This window comes from Peromyscus leucopus, chromosome 3 (assembly GCF_004664715.2).
Source record: "Peromyscus leucopus breed LL Stock chromosome 3, UCI_PerLeu_2.1, whole genome shotgun sequence".
In the NCBI taxonomy this organism is placed as follows: domain Eukaryota; kingdom Metazoa; phylum Chordata; class Mammalia; order Rodentia; family Cricetidae; genus Peromyscus; species Peromyscus leucopus.
In genome coordinates this window covers 66,725,361-66,745,079 of record NC_051065.1, presented here as the reverse complement: position 1 = coordinate 66,745,079, position 19,719 = coordinate 66,725,361, and the positions used below count along the sequence as shown (strand labels likewise).

Sequence of the window (19,719 nt, the reverse complement as noted above, 5' to 3'; positions counted from 1 at the left end):
ATGGATTGATCGTTATTTCTTTGGCATGTTTTAAAGAGAGCAGCATGTCCAAAGTTGCTTAGTGCTTTAGGAGAAATTTTTTTTCATATCTAGCATTAAGTTAGGATGGCTTTCTGTCTTCCAGGTTGGAGGTTGGCTTTTTTTTTTTTTTTTTTTTTTTTTTTTTTTTTTTTTTTTTTTTTTTTTTTTTTTTACTTCTTCTAATTTAACCAGATCGGAGTTGAGAGGACTGTAATAGGGGGAGTTTCCAAGGTCAACTGACATGGAACATATGCAGTAGCTGGCTAACAGGGCATCAGTTTCCAGTCCTTACACATAATATTATCTTAAGAAGAAAAGGTAGGGAAGATGAAAAGTGGCTCATGGAAAAAGTGGAGAAGCATATATGAATTTCTTTTTCTTAAGAAAAAGATTTATTTTTTTAAATGTGTATATGTGTAACCCTGAGTGTATGTGTACCATATCTGTGCAGGTGCCTTCTGAGGCCAGACGCATCATATCTCCTGGAACTGGAGTTACAGGCAGCTGTGAACCCTGACGTGGGTGTTGAGAACTGAACCCCATTCATCTGGAAAACGCAGCGAGGGCACTTAAGCTCTGAGGCGTTTCTCCCTTCCCCTTTTGCCTGTTAAATCTTTTAAATGTGTGTGCGTGTGTGTGTGTGTGTGTGTGTGTGTGTGTGTGTGTGTGTGTGTGTGTGCGTGTGCGTGTGCGTGTGCGTGTGCGTGTGCGTGTGTGTGTGTTATGTGCACATGTGCACGGATGACTGTAGAGGCCAGACAAAGGCGGCTGACCCCCTGAAACTGGAGTTACAGAGGGTGTGAACACCACTACCTCCTTCCACATGGATGCAAGAGCAGTAAGTACTTTTAACTCTTAACTCATCTCTTAAACCCCATATTTGAAAATTTCAAGACTAAGGCCAAAAGCAAAGAACATAAGAAAAAGGAAGAATTTTCATTGCTACGTTCTGAAAACGTACATTCCCCCCCCCCTCAGAGGATCTGATCAAATTTTGGTATACTCTTATGAAATGATTTACTTGAGTAATTAAATATCAGTTTGCTTTTCTTTTCTGATGACGTTTTACAGTGTCTGGTAAGGCTGAATTTCTTCTGAGAAGCCCCTAAGCTCTAAAGGGCCCAGAGAGTCTGAGACCTTCACTGATGATCATTGCTTAGGGGGCCACCGCAAACCCTACAGTCAGTCACTCATCTCCCCTGGGCGTTTCCCCGACCACGCCCATCGCCCCGACCACGCCCACTCGAGTTCCCCCTCCTCCCCCCAGTTCCAACAACTGCAGATTCTCATTGGTGGAGAAGTTGTTCTGGTCCCACCCCGGGGGGCAGTGATAGGCTGCCCCAACGTGGGGCGGTGGTGGTTGGCTGCCTGGGGACGGGTCCCGGGTGGTGCCTGTCAGAGAGGCTGGCGGCAGTGGCGGCTGTCGGGGCTGGATTGTCAGTCAGAGAGAGGAGGGAAGATGGCTCGCCCGGACCGGTGCTGCTAGGAGGAGAGGGGCAGGTGGCGCGGCTGCTGGCGGAGCGCAGTCGCCCGGTGGCTGTGGTCGCCGTGGTGGTCGCGAGGCGAGGCCGCGGTGGGTCCCGGAGCTGCTCTGGTGAGTCCGCCGCGAGCCGCACGCCGGCCCCCCGGGGCGCCGGGAGACCGAGAACTTTCTTTGGTCTGGGAGGAGCGGGGCTGAGGCTGCTGCGGGCGGGCGGCGGGCAAGGACTTCGTCCTGGGGCGGCGGCCCGTGGCGGGTAACGGCTCCCGCGCGAGGCTGGGCGGTCGGGGTGGCCCGGGAAGCCGAAGTTGGTCGCTCCGGCTACCCGCTGCCGATGAGGCTCGGTGCCCGGTTGGGGGCGGTGAGCTCGGGGCGCCCGAGGGTCGGCCTAGCGCGGAGCCCACCGCAGCCTACGGCCGCTGCCCACTCGTCCCCAACCGCCCAGCGTCCGGCCCCACGGCCCACGCGGGCTCCGCAGACCCGGTGCTCCTCAGAGTCGTGCTCCCCCGGGTCTCGGGTCCCGCGGGGCTGGGGGGTTCAGAGTGCCAGCTTGGTCTGTTCATCACCTGGAGAGCTCCTCTTCTTCCCGCGCCGCCCCGGACCCTGGAGTTCTGCCTCCTCCCAGGCTGCCTTGACCGCTCTCGAGGATCGTCGGGGTTTCCGCTGAACGTCCCCCCACCCCACCCCCCGAAAACACCCCAAGTTTGCACGCTTCGGCAGAACTGGATGTCTACCCTGCAGCGTGCATGGGTGTGCTTTGTACCTTTAGAGTTCCTGAAGGATTTAAATTTGACCCTAGTGGTTTTTTTTGCACTGCACAGAATCGGTTCCAGGATAAAACGCTATGGCACGCGGCGGCGGCTGTGTTGCTCAGGTAGGGGGAGTGCTGCTACTACTTAGAGACTGCTACAGGCTGCGGGGCTACACTGGCTCTGCAAAGTGGGTGTCCTTTGGGTAACACAGTAGATTTTGGAGATGTGCCAGCCCTGTGGTTCATGCAACACGTTGCAGTTCGAGGTTTTCGGTTTTTAAACTTCTATCTACATGAAGCCATAAAGATTAGTGTAACCTTGAAGCAATGTGATAGTTCTGGGAGATGTGTTTTCCTAAGACTGCTCTGCTGCCAACAGCACCAGCCCTCTCTTATCATTTGTGAGAACCTTTTCCCTTTAGGTGAACATTTTAAAGGTTTACAGGATGAATCTTAGTTTGAACCACGTTTTGAAGCACAGGGAAGGACAAGAAAGAAAAAGGGCTGCTTTGTCAGGAGAAGCATCCAAGATATTCAGATAATCTGATCACTTTAGTGGCAAGGGGAAGCCCTGTATGTATTTAGAAAACAGATTCTACAATTGATACGTTTTAAAGTCATTGGATTTATTAATATTATTGCCAGAAACAGATTAGAAATCCTGTTAGTAATCAGGACTAATCCTCTGGATGTGAACACCGGGTGGGGAATGGGCTAGGCCAGTGCACAGTTCCTGATGTCTTTCCTTTTGGAAAATTAAAAGTGTGTGTGTGTGTGTACACGTACACATGTGCATGCACCTGCAGTGGCACCAAGATCAGTTCGTTCTCTACTTCACCTTATGGGTGCCTGTCCTATCTGGTCATCAGCAAGTGCCTTTACCATTTGAGCCATAGTGAAGACTCTGTTCTTCCTTTTTCTAGTTTTTTGTTTTTGATTCTTCTATTTTATAAAATCCCTTTTATAAAATCTTTTTTTTTTTTTTGCATTTTTAAAGAATGGTGCAATTTTGACAGTAAGTTTGAATATATCTTCTAGTTCACTCTTATTCAGCATCCTGTTGCCTGTTATTTATTTTGTAATCAAGCCCAGGAAATCTTCATAGGTGACTTTTGGGAACGTAGCTCACAAACCATTCATCAGATCACTGGTGGCAATAAAGTAGAGATGTGTGAGTGAGACTTTTCAAGAAAACTGAAGTAAAGAAAGGAGAAAATGCTGGCTATGGAATAGCACTTCTCTGTCTTGGCCACACATACGTAATTTTTTGCAGAACTTAAAATTTTTTTCTCTCAGAAGGAATCCCCACCCTTTCCCCAATGAGGGCAGGATAGAACCTATGCATCAGCGTTTATTTCAACAACTTTCTAAAGTATGATTGGCATGTAATAAACAATAAATATTTCAGTTGCACCATTTAGTGCTTAATATGTTTATATTTGTAAAATCATTCCCACAATTAAAGTAATGAACCAGTACATTACCTCCTAAAGTTTGTTCGTGTCCTTTGTAATCTTTCCTTCTGATCCCCAGAGAACACTCATCTACTTTCTGTTGGTATAGGTGCTTGCCTGTAAAAGCTTAAAACTTTGAAAATATTATTGGTTTCCTAGATGATTTCACTGTGTGAACATAGTTGAAATACCATTTTAGGGGATGGAGAAATGGCTCAGCAATTAAGAGTACTTGTTGCTTTTGCAGAGGGCCCTGGTTTGGTTCCTAGCACCCACGTGGTTGTTCACAGTCATCCATCACTCCAATTCCAGGAAATCTGATGCCCTCTTCTGACCTTCAAAGGCACCAGGCACTCATCAGTTCACACACACACACACACACACACACGTATGTAGGCAAAATATATATGTATACAAAACATATATATGTAAGCAAAAATATATAGACAAAACATATATGTAGGCAAAATATATATGTAGACAAAACATATATATGTAGGCAAAACAGGCATATATATATATAATAAATAAATCCTTTATAAAAAGCCCACTACAGTAGAGCATAGGTTGAAAGAATTTAGTATTTGTTTGCATGCATGTATAAAGAAGAAAGGGTAGACTCAGGATAAGAGATTTGGGGGGGAAATGAGATAATTATTCAAACTTAGTCCTTGAGGAGCTGAAGAGAAGGTTGACAGTAAGAAGGAAGGACATTTCTGGAAGCAAATCTTTAATAAGGAACAATAAAATAAAGACAGCCTATTTCTTTGTTATAATTGTTGATGTCAGTAGTACTAAGATTGGTTTCCTCAAGTGCCTTTTAAAGGTCCTCAAAAAAGGTCAGAGAGTATCCTAATATTGTGAGAGCAGATGTCCTTCAGAAGAACACCTTCCATGGAGCCTGAGACCCTTAGCATCTCTATGGAATGCTTTGTCAGTTTTGGGGGCGTGGGGTGGGGTGGGGAATTAACAGTTGGTCTTTTGCTTACTATTTGAAAGCCAAGTGCTGCCAGACAATCTTTTTGGTCCTCCAGAGTTAGGCTGCCTATCTGAACAGAGGAAAGAGAGCATTTAGCAGTTGAAAATCCTTTTTAAACTGACTGTGGGATGCCGAGCCCCAGTTAATACATCTAAAACACAACCTCTACACCTATGGTTCAGAGAATATCATGGAAGAGGGGGTGGAAAGATTAAGATTCAGAGGACAGAGCTGGGATGTCTGCTATGAGACAGTGTCTTCTGCATATGACAGGGAAATCTCATGTATATACCAGGAAATTGCAACAATATGGTTTCCTAAACCAAACCAAAAAAAATGACCACACTAATTGACATGTCAATGTGGATGGGGGAATTCTCACGAGACTTCTCTGAAAGAAGAGCTACAGGCAATTAATGGGTGCTTGAGAGAGGGAGAATCAGTTTCCCCAGGGATGAGCCCTGTGGTAGGCTAGCCAGTCCCAAGAAGTCACCCCTAAATGCACAAGAATGCCTTTAGAGTTTCATAGTCAAATATTCAAATTTTTCATTTATGATCTGTTAAAAAAAATCTCTTGCCCTTTTTCTTTTTTTGAGTTGAGGTATTAAGTCTGATCACATGCCCTCAGAATGTGTGTTGAGACAACAGTGTGTTGTTTTAACCTGTTGGTTGGAGAGTTGTATTAGAATTCTTAGCAGATTTCATCAAAGAGTGCTCTTCTGGGGATAAAGGCATCTTGATAGTAGCTTGTTTTTGAAGTGCATGAGAATTACCTCAGAGTGTACCTTTTCCCTATCATGAACTCTGTAGTACCTTGTTTTCTGAATACAAAGAATCTGGGCAGAGAATGTGAAGGGGCTTTCTCTTTCTCTCTGCTCTAGCAATCTCTCCCTTGGCGGGTTTGAAATAGTTTAAGCTGTAAAAATATGTATGTCTTCCTTGCAGTTTGTTGAGGTCTCAAATTGGGCTTAAAACCTTTCTATAATTTAAATAATTTAATTGCACAACTTTATGAAATAAGGATTATCATTCCTATTTTACGGTTTAAAAACTGAGACTCAGTTGCTAGGTGTCAGTTCAAGTTAAGTATAGTGAGTTGAAACCCAAACCTTGTCACAGAAGAATCACCGTTCCAGCTGTCTGTGCATGCAGGTTGTGTATGTTCCTGTAGGCTAGATGTCAACATAAGTTGGCTTCTTCAGTCATTCTCTGCTTTCTTTTTTGAGTCAGGGTCTCTTGCTGAGCCTGCAGCTAGACAATTAGGCTAGCTAACTGTCCAGCAGAGCTCTAGAGAGCCTCCTGTCTCCACTTCTCTGCACTGAGGTATCAGGCATGCCAACCTTTACTTGGATGTGCTGGGGACAAACTCAGGCCTCAGGCTTGTGTAGAGCACTTGACCAACTGAGCATCTCCCCAAGTCCCTGTGTTTACATCTGCTCCCTCACATTTTCCTGATTTGACACTTTGTGCTTTTCTTATTTCTGAAAAATAAATGTAATCACTTATTTGAAATCTTACTGTTTTTCCTCTTTGTATAGTTACATTTTGGTACCCCTGTCATAATTATTACTGGTCTCTTCTGTGTTGATATTATATCTTCTGCTACTTTAATAAGCAGAGCCTAATATAGTGATCGTAGTAGATGACTCTGGAGTAGGGTGAGATGGGGAACTTAATATTGATTTTTGTAAAACGTACACACTATACTTAACAGTTTAAAACTTGTGCGCAGACTTAAATTAAAATTTAAGACCCAGGCTTGTTGGGTCTCCAAGACTGATTGTACTCCCAAGTCCTGTAGTATGTTGTAAAGAATGTTACAGTAAAAGTACTGTATACAAGAGATCTATGAGTTTGGAAAACCTAGTACTTTTCCATTATAGTCCAAATGTCTGTTCTCTTTGAGCTTTGTGCATTCAGTAGTAAATGGTAAGTTTTTTTTGGCATTTTCTTGTACAATGAGTCTTTTGATTACTTGATGGACATTAGTTGTTTCTCATTCTAATGCTTAAGAATTCATTCAGTCATTTGTATTTGACTTAATAAACACAATGTGTATGAGTTCTTAAATTTATACTATGAGATCATGTTGGGTTTCAGCTCCTGGAAGATTTATATTTATTTTTGTTTATGTCTATGTAAGGGCCAGGCACTGTGGCAAATGTCTGTAGTCAGTCCCAGCTACTCTGGAGACTGAGGTGGCAACTTGTACCTGAGCCTATGAGACTGGCCTGGGCAACAAACTGAGACCCTGTCTTGAAACAAAAAGAATAGAGTGATGTAGTGTATAGGCTGGGAAGTTTAAGAGAAGAATGTAAGCTTTAAAAGTGCTTAAATTGGGCAAACAATTTTGAGCTTTTTGAACTCCCCTCTTTGAAATATAAATTAAGAGTTTAGAATATTGATTCTAATCAGTATCCGTAGACTGTCTATCCCCATCGGTTATAGAAAGTTGCCACTCTGACATCTTGGAACTTGCTAGATGTATTATTTATTCTTTTGACCTAAATTTCAAAGTTCACAGTGACTTGTTAGTTGATGGATGTTACAGATAGAGCAGCAGGTAGAATGACAGCATGTTCCTTAAAGCAGGATACAGTTATTAGAAGAGGGAGACCATTTTGGGAAAGTATGAAGCGTGAAGTTGGTCTTGCTAAGGGAATGGGGAGGAAGGTGACGATGGTGTAGAGATGAGGGGAGCGAGAAGCAGCACCGAAAACACGCGAGTCACAGACTGGTAGACGTGTCTAGGAAACAGAAGAGTCACATGGACGAGGAAACTGGAGTGTTGTCGTCTGTGAGGTCAAGTCATAGACGCTCAGCATGGAAGAAAGACTCCTGATGCAGAGTTAAAGGATGAGCCAGGAGGCAGAGCTGGCTGATTTGCCGTCTGTAAGGCTGTGGAGAGTTTATGATGAGAACCAAAGTTGACAGTGCGTGGTTGGCTAAGGGAGCAGCCGATGACAGGCAGCTGGAGGCAGTGGCAGTAGATGGGGCTGCTGCATCAGAAAGTCAGGACAGAGTGAATGAGGATGGATGTAGCCTGAAGGCGTTGGAATCGGAAGAGCTGGTCTTCTGAAACCGTAAAATGCTGAAGTGCATTCTCAGTTGTCCAAGTGGTAAATTTCTTGTTAGCTCATAAACTCATCTTTTGTTGAGCATCTACAGTGTGCCAGTTTATTAGTATTGTTATTAATTTTAAGTATCTCTGTGTGTGTGGTGTGCCTGTTTATGTATGTTCCCATAATAATGATAAGTTGAGAAGATTAAAAAAAAAAAAGGCCCAGCCAACAAGGACTAAGAAAAATAAGAGTAGGATTTGCTATTTTCACTATGAGAGCTACAAATATGTTCTGTAAGTATTAGGTCACTCCTTAGAAAGGCCAACATTATCATGGAAATGTAACTGAGCTGGCCATAAGTCAGCCATCAGAGCAGTTTGTCACTCTGTTATAAAGTTTCCAAGAGCTGATTACAATCTAATGTGATTTATTGAATTTTAATTCTATCAATCATGAATTAATTATTGGTAAAAGTCCAAACAGGCTATTTCTTTTAAATTAAAACAAAACAAAATAAAAACCACTTTCTTCAAAAACAACACAGTTGAAAAAGAAATGCTTAAAATACTTTAGAGGTTAACAATCATTATAGGACTTTCAAGTACCTTAGGTAGAGCCAAGATACAAATTTCTGCTGTGCCAATTTTAGCTTCCTAATCAGCTAAAAAGCAACATCTAGGGTACATTTTGTTGTATTAGTATATGACTTAATATTTGCAGAAACTACTTTTTGTATGATTTTATACTTCAGCCTCTAAACCAACTTGACTGTTCCCCCAACAGAACAGTGGTCATACTAAACTATGTGCTTTGACTACTCTAACTTTAAGAACAAACATCTGTATTAATGAGATCCACCACCAAGTTCCCGATTGGGAAGGTCCATTGCCTCCTGTCTCCTAAGGCTGCGGTAGAGACTAAATCAAGGGTCAGTGCCTCTCACATGCTAGGCAGGTGATGGACCACTAAGCTACATTGGCAGCCTAGGTCTATTGCATTTTAAAATTCAGTCTTGTTAGCAGGCATTCCTGCTATCAGCAATGTTTCCTTGCATTTTCTCATTGTATCTGCTTACTGCTCACCATTTTCCATTAAACATCTGGGGCTCTGCTGCCTGTCTTCTCTAATGGTTGAATCCCATTCCAGCTTGTAAAGGGCAGTGACTCACTCCAAAACATCTACTCACAAGTTAATTGGATTTGGTTCTCTTGACATTTCTATCTTGCTTTATCACTAGCAGTGAAAACTGCCACTTAAAATGCAAAAGGCTTTAAGAAATTAAAGCACAACTGTGCTTTGAAGAGTGTGTTTTTGTATGCTGTTGTGTTTGGGAAAGAGAAGAGGGGAGTGAGTGATACCAAAATGATTGAAACATATTGCTTTGTGTTTTCATTTATATCCTTTTTTGGTTTGAGACAGGGTCTCTCTATATAGCTTTGGAGCCTGTCCTGGATCTCACTCTGTAGTCCAGGCTGGCTTCGAACTCACAGAGATCCATCTGCCTCTGCCTCCCGAGTGCTGGGATTAAAGGTGTGTGCCACTACCGCCCAGCTTCATTTATATTCTTAAACTTATATAAATAGTGTTTGTTTTTATTGTTTTAATGCATTGCTTACACCCTAATTCATCTTGATTTATTTTAAAATGAACTAAGGTACACTCACTTCTGCTGTTTTAGGTCTGTGTGTCTCCACTAACCAACTGTGAATCCCTTAAGTCAGCAACTATGTCATATTCTTTTTTGTGGCCAGTAGGACATAGTGGACATGTAATAGATATGAATAAACGGATGGTATTTAGGCATGAGTACAAGAAAAGAAGAGCCAGGATGATTACTGGCTCTGTGGCTTCAGTGCTGTTATAGGCTGAATTGTGTTCCCCTCCAAAATAGATGTGGAAGTCCCAACTCCTGGCTCCTCCAGTGAAGCTAGTGATAGCATTTTTACAGAGGTAATGAAGTGAAAATGAGGCCATTAAGGTGGATGCTAATCCACTATGACCAGGGTCCTTGAAAGAACTTAGAACTTTGGATATGACTGTTAAAGAGGGATGTGGATGTAAGGTGGCAGCCATCTACATGCCGAAGAAAGAAGCCCAAGGCAGACCCCTTTCTCGGGCCTCTTATCAGGAGTCCACCTTGCTCTCAGACTCTAGCCTGGAGAACCTTGAGAATGTAAATTTCTGTGTTTAATTTACCCAGTCTCTGCTACTTTGTTACTACAGCCCTAGGAAGTAACAGAGATGGGTTACATGCATGTACGCAGCAGCATCTCAAAGCCCTTCATTTGCTTATTCCCAAGAAACAGATTTCCAAGCCTGATGCCTAAACCTCCAAACATTTTATGTTTCCTCTAGGCAAAATGTGGGAGAGAAATGGGATAGCTTAATGGAGAAAGAAATAGCTATGTGTCTCCTGGCCAACTCCCCAGTACAGTACTACGGTGGAAAGGAGCTAAACTTTTGGTTCAACTGAGTTTGTTTAGTTTGCCAAAAGAAAGTGTTTATGGGCTTTCATGTTCTTAAGGGCAAAGGAGCCACCTGGTTGGGTTTTCAAGGTAGAAAATGGAAGAGCAAATGCAGTGCTTTCTAGTATGATGTTAATTCCCGCTAATTGCATTACAGCTGCAGCTCAGTCTTATCTGCTTTATTCTGCCCTGTTACAGCCAGCAGAGGTAGCACAGTGTGTCTTTTGGCTCACCAGCTGGACTGGTCACCAGCCATACCGCGTGGCCACAGACTTGTCAGCATTTTTCAGTACATGCTTCAGCTATATGCTATGTAAGTCTGTGTGAAATTTTTAGCCACTAATTTCTTTTTGTTTTGAAACTAAGTCATATTCAGATAGTGCTGTGTTTAGTCAGATTTTCCAGTGGTTTTGAGATTCTTTGCTGAAAACCTAGTTTTAAATGTGTACAAAGGAGTTCTTTCATTATTTGGAGGCAGTTTACTAGAATTCTGAAAGTAAATGTGATTAACAACGGAATGGACTAAAAGCCACCATCCCTGAGGGGAGCAACAAACTTGTGTTTGTCATCCAGCAAAGAAAAAGCAATGACTTTGACTTGTCATAAAGTAAGACGTCTCACTTGATTTTGGCGTAAAACTTGGGTCATAATTTGTGCATTTTTGGAGCATCCTTATTACAGATATGTGAGCACCCTGGTAAATACTAGTGAAGTATTTTATTATTTATATTTTGATGCTAAGTTTTGAACCTACAACTGCATACCTGCTAAGCTCATACAAGCACATATGCTACCAATGAACTATACCCTAACTCTGTAATGATGCAGATTCTTGAGGTCTTTTATTTTCTTTTGTTGAAGAAAATACTGAAACCAAGACTTCCCCCCAAATCATGCAGATATGTGGCAGATCTGAGTGGTTTGTTTGTTTGTTTTTAGAGACAGGGTTTCTCTGTGTAACAGTCCTGGCTGTCTTGGAACTCTCTCTGTAGACCAGGCTGGTCTTGAACTAAGAGATCCACCTGCCTCTTTCTCCAGAGTGCTGGGATTAAAGACTTGTGCCACCACTGCCCAGCTAGATCTAAGTCTTAGCTGAAGACCTTCCCTCCAGTACTCCACCATGTCCTTTCTGTGGCCCTCATATTTTTAACTTGGCTGCCATTAACAGATCTCTCCACCCTCTCTTTCTTCTTCCTCCCTCCCCTCAGTGGGAACAAAATAATCATGTTTAGTATGCCTGTAATGCCAGCACTTAGGAAGCTGGAGCAGGAGAATGTGAATTTTAGTTTAGCCTGGCCTATGTAGAAACTCTGACTAAAGGATAATTAAATAAAATAAAGCTGGGCATGGTTGCTTATGCCTGTAAATCTCAGCACTCAGAAGGCTGAGTGAGGCAAGGGTTTGGGGTAAGTCTGAGGTCAGCTTGAACTTCATAGAGAGTTGGAGGCCAGCTGGGCTACACAGCAATCAGAAGTGTTTATGAGGATCCAACTATCTTCTGTTAAGCCAAGACATTAAAGAAGTCTGCAAAAGTATGAAACAGTGCCACGCATCTCAATAATGTTTTCTTTTATATCGACATGGAATAGGCTTAACATTTTATTTTTAAATGGACACATAAAATAATATTGTTAAAATTCTAAATATCATAAAAATTAATTTAAAAGTAAGTATAACCACTCTGGAGTTTTCAGTAAACTTTTTTTAAAAAACATTGGTGAAGGCCAATGTGTTTTGTGTTTTAGATAAGGTCCTCTTGCCAAGAGATGGGATTATAGGTGTGACCATCATGTCAGGCACAATCATTTTTAATAGTAAAGTTTTAGTTTCTGTGTAAAGACAAGTATAGCAATTCAAAATAATCTCCATTTAAAAAAAGTAATAGTGAAGAGGGTAGATGTTCAACTAAAGTGTTCACAGTATTGTGTGTGTGTGTGTGTGTTTAAATTTCCCTTTCTTAGTAGGCATTGTGTTACTATGTTGGGTGATATAATCAGCAGAAACCTTGTTTTAAATTACTGACTTTACTAAGATCATAATTTGATCATAATTTAGCACTTGTAATTAGCCCGCCACAAAATGACTGGTACTTCATTGGTTGATTTTTCTCCTCACTTATACCCTCTCTTTCTTGGCCACCTGCATTGTATGCTTCTTAAGGACGGAAGGCAGGCCTTACTGTCTTTTTGCCAATAATGCAAAGTAACAGGAAAACCTTGCATTCTACTCAGTAAGCAATCAAGGGCTTGTTGAAATATTAATGTTACAATTTGAATACATAGTAATATTGATTTTTCAAACACAAAAATGTTGACTGCATTAACCCTTAGCATGAGCTCCTCGTTTGTCTGTTCTTGCGGAATCACAGCCTCCTTTGTTCCCACTCTGAAGCTGCAAGCCTATAGTCTGCGTTGAGTGTATGAGCTTGACAGTGATGAGTAACTAAACTGTCAACCCGAGGCTCTGGTCTAGTGACTATATGAAAGGCATTCTTAATCACTATGCTACTTGCTATGCATTTACATAACAATCGTGTCAATGAATACTCTTCAGATCATTTGTAGTTCAAATTTTTACAGCAACCTCTTAAAAGCTGTCAGAAGACTTTAAGACTTTTGTGTCTTAGTCATCAGAGCTAAATGAAGTTTGATTGGTCAAGACAATGCTTGAATCACCTAACATGTACTACAGTTATATTTTGTGAAAGATGATACAAATATTTTGGGGAAAAAAAAAAAAACTTAGTTCATCCAATGTGTTCTTGCAGATTTCTACCTAATAGTATATTTGAAAATTTCATTTTATGGTGTTCTTATATTAAGTGAAATACATAATTTTTATTTCTAATAAGAGATTTTCTAAGTGGTTACATATATTAATCAGTCTCTATGTCACTGGGCGAGGCTTTGGTGGCTCACAGATACAGTGCATGGTTCTCCCTGAACCTTTTCCCTTGGCAAATCCACACCTCATCAGCATGAACCCAGGGTTCTTTCTGGGCAGACTGTGGAAGGCTGACAAGCAAAAGGAGGACAGAGCGGAGAGAAGTAGTCACACAGGCTGGAGTGGCTTGGCGTGTTTTAGACAGGATGAGGGGGTTGAGATAAGTGAACTCTGCCCGTTTTGTAGGGTGAGTTTGCTGTGGGAGCCCTGAGATATGATGGCTGCATATATCCAGAGAAAGCAGGATGTTTCAGGAAGATCAGTGTGGCAGTAATGTGCACGGTGCATTGTAGAAGGGAGGAGTCCAGGAGCAGGAAGGCTGCATGAGCAAGTGTGCAGACAATGAAGCCAGGCTCTCGGAGTTGCTGTGGAGATGGAGAGCAGATGGCGAATTTGACAAGCACTGTGATGGGTGAAATTTACTTCTTTATTCAACAAATCGTTATTAGATACTGTATGCATCTATGCTAATAATAGCTGAGCTTAATTTTGCCTATAATTACTCACACAATTTTAAGCTCTAAAAACTATCACATAATTTTATTATTTTATTTAAATTGTTATTTTATTGTGGTGCTGGAGACAGAACTCTGGGCCTTGTGCATGTTAAACAAGCAGTCTCCTAACTGAGTTGCATCTCAAGCCTAAGATGGTTATATTATGTGATGGTTGTATTTGAAAAAATATTACATTAGCTGGATGTAGTGGTACATGTTCTTAATCCTTGTAATCAGGATGTAGAGGCGGGTAAATTTCTGTGAGTTTGATGCCAGCCTGGCCTACCATAGCAAGTTCTAGGTCATGCTGGGCTACATAGTGAGACCCTGTCTCAAGCAAGCAAGCAAGCAACAACCAGACATAAAATATTACTTAAAAAATAAACTAAAATTATGAACCCAGTGTGTAATCCTGCAATACCAGCACTTGGAAAACTGAGGCAACATAATTACCATGAGCTCCAGGACAGCCTGGGCTATATGAGACCCAATCTCAAAAAGCTGAAAGTAAATAAATAATAAAGTAAAATGACAAATAATGCCCGCTGACTGTAGAATTCTCAATATTTTTTTTCTGGAGGTTTGTGCTTTTAGATGAATGCTATAGGTCCTTCAAAAATTATAAGCAAGTGTTGGAGAGATATTCAGAAATTGAGAATGCTTGCTGCTCTTCCAGAGGACCTTAGTTTGGTAGCCAGCACCCACATTGGGTTTCTCACAGCCACCTATAACTCCATCACTCAAGGTGATCTGATGTCCTCTTCTGGCTCTGAGAGCACCCCCACCCCAACATATACAGAAATAAACATTTTAAAAGGAAAGTAAAACATTTTTCTCCAAGTATTTTATAGTTTATTTGATTAGCAAATGGGACAGCAGCTACTTAATCACGCAGATAAGAAGTCTGCTGGCAAGAGCAAAAAACAAAGAAAAGAAAAAGGAAGGAAGTTCCTGACTGGAGAGCTTGATTTTCCACCCCAACATTCCAGCCCAAACTCAGGGCCTTGTGGGTTTAGATAAGTGCTGTACTGCTGAGCTAAATCCCCAGCCACCGGGGAGACTTTTTTTCTTTTAAGGACTACATAAAAAGTTGTTTTGTGAGCCTGGCTTAGTGGCGCATGCCTTTAATCCCAGCACTTGGGAGGCAGAGGCAAGTGGATCTCTGAGTTCCAGGCCAACCTGGTCCACAGAGTTACAGGACAGCCAGGGCTACACACAGAAACCCTGCCTTGAAAAACCAAAATAAAAAATAAAAATAATAATAATTAAAAAAAAGTTCGAGTTTTGCAATGCCACCTTATCACTTTGTGTAACAGGTTGTTTTTTGTTGTTGTTGTTTTTGTTTTTTGTTTTGTTTTGTTTTTTACCTCAAGCAGTACTTAAAGCAAGCTGTTGGATAGTTTAAAAGAAACTGAAAAGTCCTTTTAAGTTCAAAGTTGTTTTCTCTGCTTAGAGCCAATAACATAAAATATGTATGAATCCACTTAATGGCATTAGCTATTCTTATAAAATAATGTTTTCCATAAGTAAATGTTGATTAATATATAATCATAGGCATGCTGGGATATAAACGTAAGGGCAGAATGAGACCAAGAAGTCACAAATAATCATATTAGGAATCATTTATATGTTAGTTTATTGATGAGAAAGTTAAAAATGAACATTTCACAATGCATGTCTTTGTTTACAGTAGGCAAAAAGGGTACATTCTTCTTACCTTCTATGGTGGTTTGAATGAGAATGGCCCCCACAGGCTCAGATGTTTGAATATTTGGTCCCTAGTTGATGGAACTGTTTGGGAGCAATTGGGAGGTGTGGCCTGGTTGGAGGAGTTGTGTCACTGGGGTCTGGCTTTTGAGTTTCCAAAGACTGAGGCTGTTCCCAGTGTGTTCATTCTGTGCTTCCTGTTTGTGGATCAAGATGTGAGTGGTGCACGCCTTTAATTCCAGCACTCGGGAGGCACACAGGCGGATCTCTGTGAGTTCGAGGCCAGCCTGGGCTACAGAGTGAGTTCCAGGAAAGGCGCAAAGCTACACAGAGAAACCCTGTCTCAAAAAACAACAACAACAAAAAGACGGAAGTGCCCAGCTATTGCTCCAGTGTCATGACTTCCTACTTGTTGCCATGTTCCCTGTCATTTTAGGATGACTCTTATTGCATGCTATGATGTCACCTACCTTGAGATGGTTAGTTAATGATGTAAATGTACTATTAAAAAGTGAGAATGGGACTGAGAATATAGTTGAGTTGGAAGAGTGCTTGCCTAGCATGCATGAAACCTGAACTTGATTTCGAGCACAGCATAAACCAGGTGTGGTTGCATAAGCCTGTAATTCCACCACTTGGGAGGTAGAGGCAGGAAGACCAGAAGTTGATTCTGGGAATCAACTCAGACAATAGAATCCATGGTCCAAACTAGCAAAAATTTATGTTTGTTCATGTATTCATTCATGAAACAAGTATTTATGTACCTGTTACATGTGAGCCAATGAAGCAAGGCCACATTGTAACTCAAATGTTAAAAATATGATTAAGTAAGTACAAGGTAAGAGTCATCTGTTTGGCAGCTCTTGTGTTTTGCTTTCTAAAGACCTCCAGGTTTTAATGATTCCAAGCTTGATGTCTTAGTTAGGGTCTCTATTGCTGTAAAGAGACACCATGACCAAGGCAGTTCTTATTTAAAAAAAAAAAAAAATACTTAGCTGGGGCAGGCTTACCGTTTCAGAGGTTTAGTCCATTGTCATCATGGTGGGACATGGCAGTGTTTAGGCAGACATGGTGCTGGAGAAGGAGCTGAGAGTTCTACATCTTGATTCATAGGCAGCAGGAGACTGTACCACACTGGGTGTAGCTTGAGGATATGAGACCTCAAAGCCTGCCTCCACAGTGACACACTTCCTGCAAGAAGGCCACACCTACTCCAACAAGACCACTCCCTGTGGGCCAAGCCGTCAAACAAAGAGTCTGTGGGGACCGTTCTTATTCAAACCACCACACCTAATATGAACTCTTTCTGAGAAACTTTGTTGCTAAGGAAAGTTATAAAATTTTAGGTTTCCTTGATAAAAGTGTTGTGTCCTTTTAGATTTCCAATGTATAAGGAAATTAGAACCCAACCAGAGATTAATGAGTATAGAATTAGGAAATTGAGACACATGGGTTTGACATGGAAATGCCTGTGGGTCTGGAGCAGAAATGTGATAATAGAATAACCATTATGGGCTACACCACCTTAGTTAGGAAGCCAGTGAACAAATAACACAGCACATGAAGTGACAGTTGATAGTGGATGGCCTTTAGGAAACAGAAATCTATGTTCTGGTCTCTAAGTTTTATGTTTACTTTTCTCTCTCTGGTGCCTTTTTTTAAAAAAAGATGTATGTATGTATGTATGTATGTATGTATGTATGTATTTATTATGTACACAGTGTTCTGCCTGCATGTATGACTGCAGGCCAGAAGAGGGCACCAGATCTCATTACAGATGGTTGTGAGCCACCATGTGGTTGCTGGGAATTGAACTCAGGACTTCTGGAAGAGCAGCCAGTGCTCTTAACCGCTGAGCCATCTCTCCATATGTTTAGTTTTCTCAAGAGGGTTATACTACAGTTGTGTTCTTTGTATGTTTTCAAGATCCTTTGCAGATAGTCTCCGTGAGTGAGCATTCACGCAGCCTTTCTGGAACTACCTTCAATTTCTTGACCAGTTTCTTTTAGTCAGAGCCACACAGCTGTTGAAATGACACTTCTTATTGATATGAGAATAACACATGCCTCATGGGGTTAGCATTTGTTTTAAGAAGCATTCTAGGGCTAGGGCATAGCTCTGATGCTGAAGTACCTGCGCATCATGTTCTGGGTCTGACCCCAGCACTACACGAGATGTGACATGGTGATGCACATCTGTACCCTTCTCCCTTGGGAGGTAGAGATGGGAGCTTCATTCTCAGCTACAGAGGAGTTTGAGGACCACTTGGGCTGCATGGAACCCCGTCTCAACAACAGAAACCTAAGCATCTGTGGTTTCCTGGTGGTGGGAAACTATATTTTTTGGTAGTTTTATTATATAGTTTCCAATTTTGTTGCAATTCTCCCTTCTTTCCACTTTTTGGAAATTTAGAGTTTTAATTTAAAGGTATTATATGTACAATTGTGCTCTGGGTTTTGTCATCAAAATAAGAGAAATTATCCCTTGGGTAAATATTAACATTTCAAAACTATCTATGTATTCATCTTTTAAGACATTATGGGTTGAGTGTATGGGTTATGGTCCTTCACATGTATCTTTTTCTGAAATGTTAAGGTGTTAAAATTATCTGAGAATGTCTAACAAAGTAATGAATTTTTGCATTGCGTATTTTATGCAACTCATTTAAATGATTTACATAAGAATATGAAGATACTAAGAACCTTCTACTTTATTTCCTATTTTTATGAGTTATACTTAGTCAGTCCTAGGCACATGACAAATCTATCACTGTATTATTAAAGAACTTTGCAAACTTTTTCTCTAAGTGATGATTTAAAATATTTATTTTTATTACTATTTCTCTCACTCGTGTGTGTGTGTGTGTGTGTGTGTGTGTGTCACACGCATGGGTGGACTATAGAGGACCGAAGAGGTATTTGCTGCTGCCTGGGAGCTGGAGTTAGAGGCAGTTATGAGCTGTCTCACATGGTGCTGGGAACTGAACTTGGCTCCTCTGGAAGGCTGAGCCATCTCTAGCCCCTCAATGCCCATTTTATACTGACGTTCCAAGTAATAATGATTGTTTATTATTCTATCAACTCTGAATTCCTTATTGTATTGACCTTTTAAAAATCTGTTATGATACTTTGTACAGAGATGGTATGTTCTAAATGTGGAAGATAGTATTTTGGCTGAGCGTGGTGGCATACACCTGTGATCTCAGCATTTGGGAGGCAGGGACAGAAATTGCCAATTTGAGGCCAGCCTGAGCTGCATAGCAAGACACAGAGGGGGAAGAAGAGAGAAGAGAAGGGTGAGGATTGGGGAGGTGGGGTAGTGGCGAAGAGAGAGCGACAGAGACAGAGAGAGGGGTTAATGTTTTGTGTATCTGTCGCTCCCTGTCAAACCATTATCAAATTAAGTGGCTTAGCCCAGAGAACTCCTTCTTGTGGGCTTCACTTGACGAGGACATACAACATTGGCTGGGTCTCATGGCAGGGAGCTCTTCAGAGGCCCCAGTGCTTTCCCACCCAGACTTCGTGGTGGTTTAGGCTTTATTAGCTGTGCCAGCTGAGTTCTGGGAGGAGGAAGACCTGGAGGGGAAGGGGTGAAGCGGCAGAGGTCTTCAAGCCTGGCTTCGGGCTCCTGGTGCTGTGTTTGCTGTGTGGGTTTGGTCAAAGCAGCCATAGGGGTCGTTCAGATATCACCATGGTTGTTGAAAAATACTCCTTTCTATCTTCTCTTTTGTGTCAGATGTCCTCTTCCAGGACAAGGCGTTTTTTCTGAAGTTCTGGAGGATTTGAAAAGAATAGGTGATGGAAATGAGAGGTGTGATTGCCATCTCTCCTTCTATTGTCCTGGCTTTCCCAACAGCCACCCTCAGGGCTGGTTGCCACAGCACGCTGACATTCCAGTATGTTCTTATTTGTCTCTGGACTAGGCAAATGATAGTTTGTTCAAAAAAACATTTCCTTGAGTTAAAAAAAAAAAAAAAAGCTCAATTTTCAGTAACCAGATAGGTGATTTGTGATTTATAGGGAAAATAGGCTTACACAGTGGGCATTAAAAAAGATTCCCACACTTATCCCCTTTTTTCCTTTAGCTGTTGAGCAGTAGTTTCATGGGGCAGCCAGCAGCACCCCATCTTCTGCTTCTTCATATAACGTTTCAGTTCTTAATCAGACTCTTAACAGTCAAATCCAGAGATGGAATGGATTTTATTCTGTGACATAATTTGAACAGTTACCTCTACAGTGTTTCCTGGGTTTCACCTTGTAACTGTGAGAACATTCCGACAGCACTTAATTAGCTGTCACAGTGGGCTCCTCCCATAGGGGAGAAGTTTAAACTTCCCTGAGGTGGGACTGGTAAGATGGCT

At 41.6% G+C, this 19,719-nt stretch overlaps 1 protein-coding gene across 3 annotated transcripts in view; it reads left to right on the top strand.

The window, feature by feature from the left end:
- The first annotated feature begins 1,322 nt into the window (after positions 1-1,322).
- Fam126a (family with sequence similarity 126 member A) overlaps positions 1,323-19,719 on the top strand; it is an 88,670-nt gene continuing 70,273 nt past the window's right edge. Inside the window, exon 1 of one of the 3 annotated variants that reach the window (XM_037203744.1) lies at positions 1,323-1,615. The gene's annotated coding sequence lies outside the window, so the exon portion shown is untranslated. The remainder of the gene's footprint in view (positions 1,616-19,719) is intronic. The other 2 variants (XM_028864180.2, XM_028864179.2) reach the window with 2 other exon arrangements.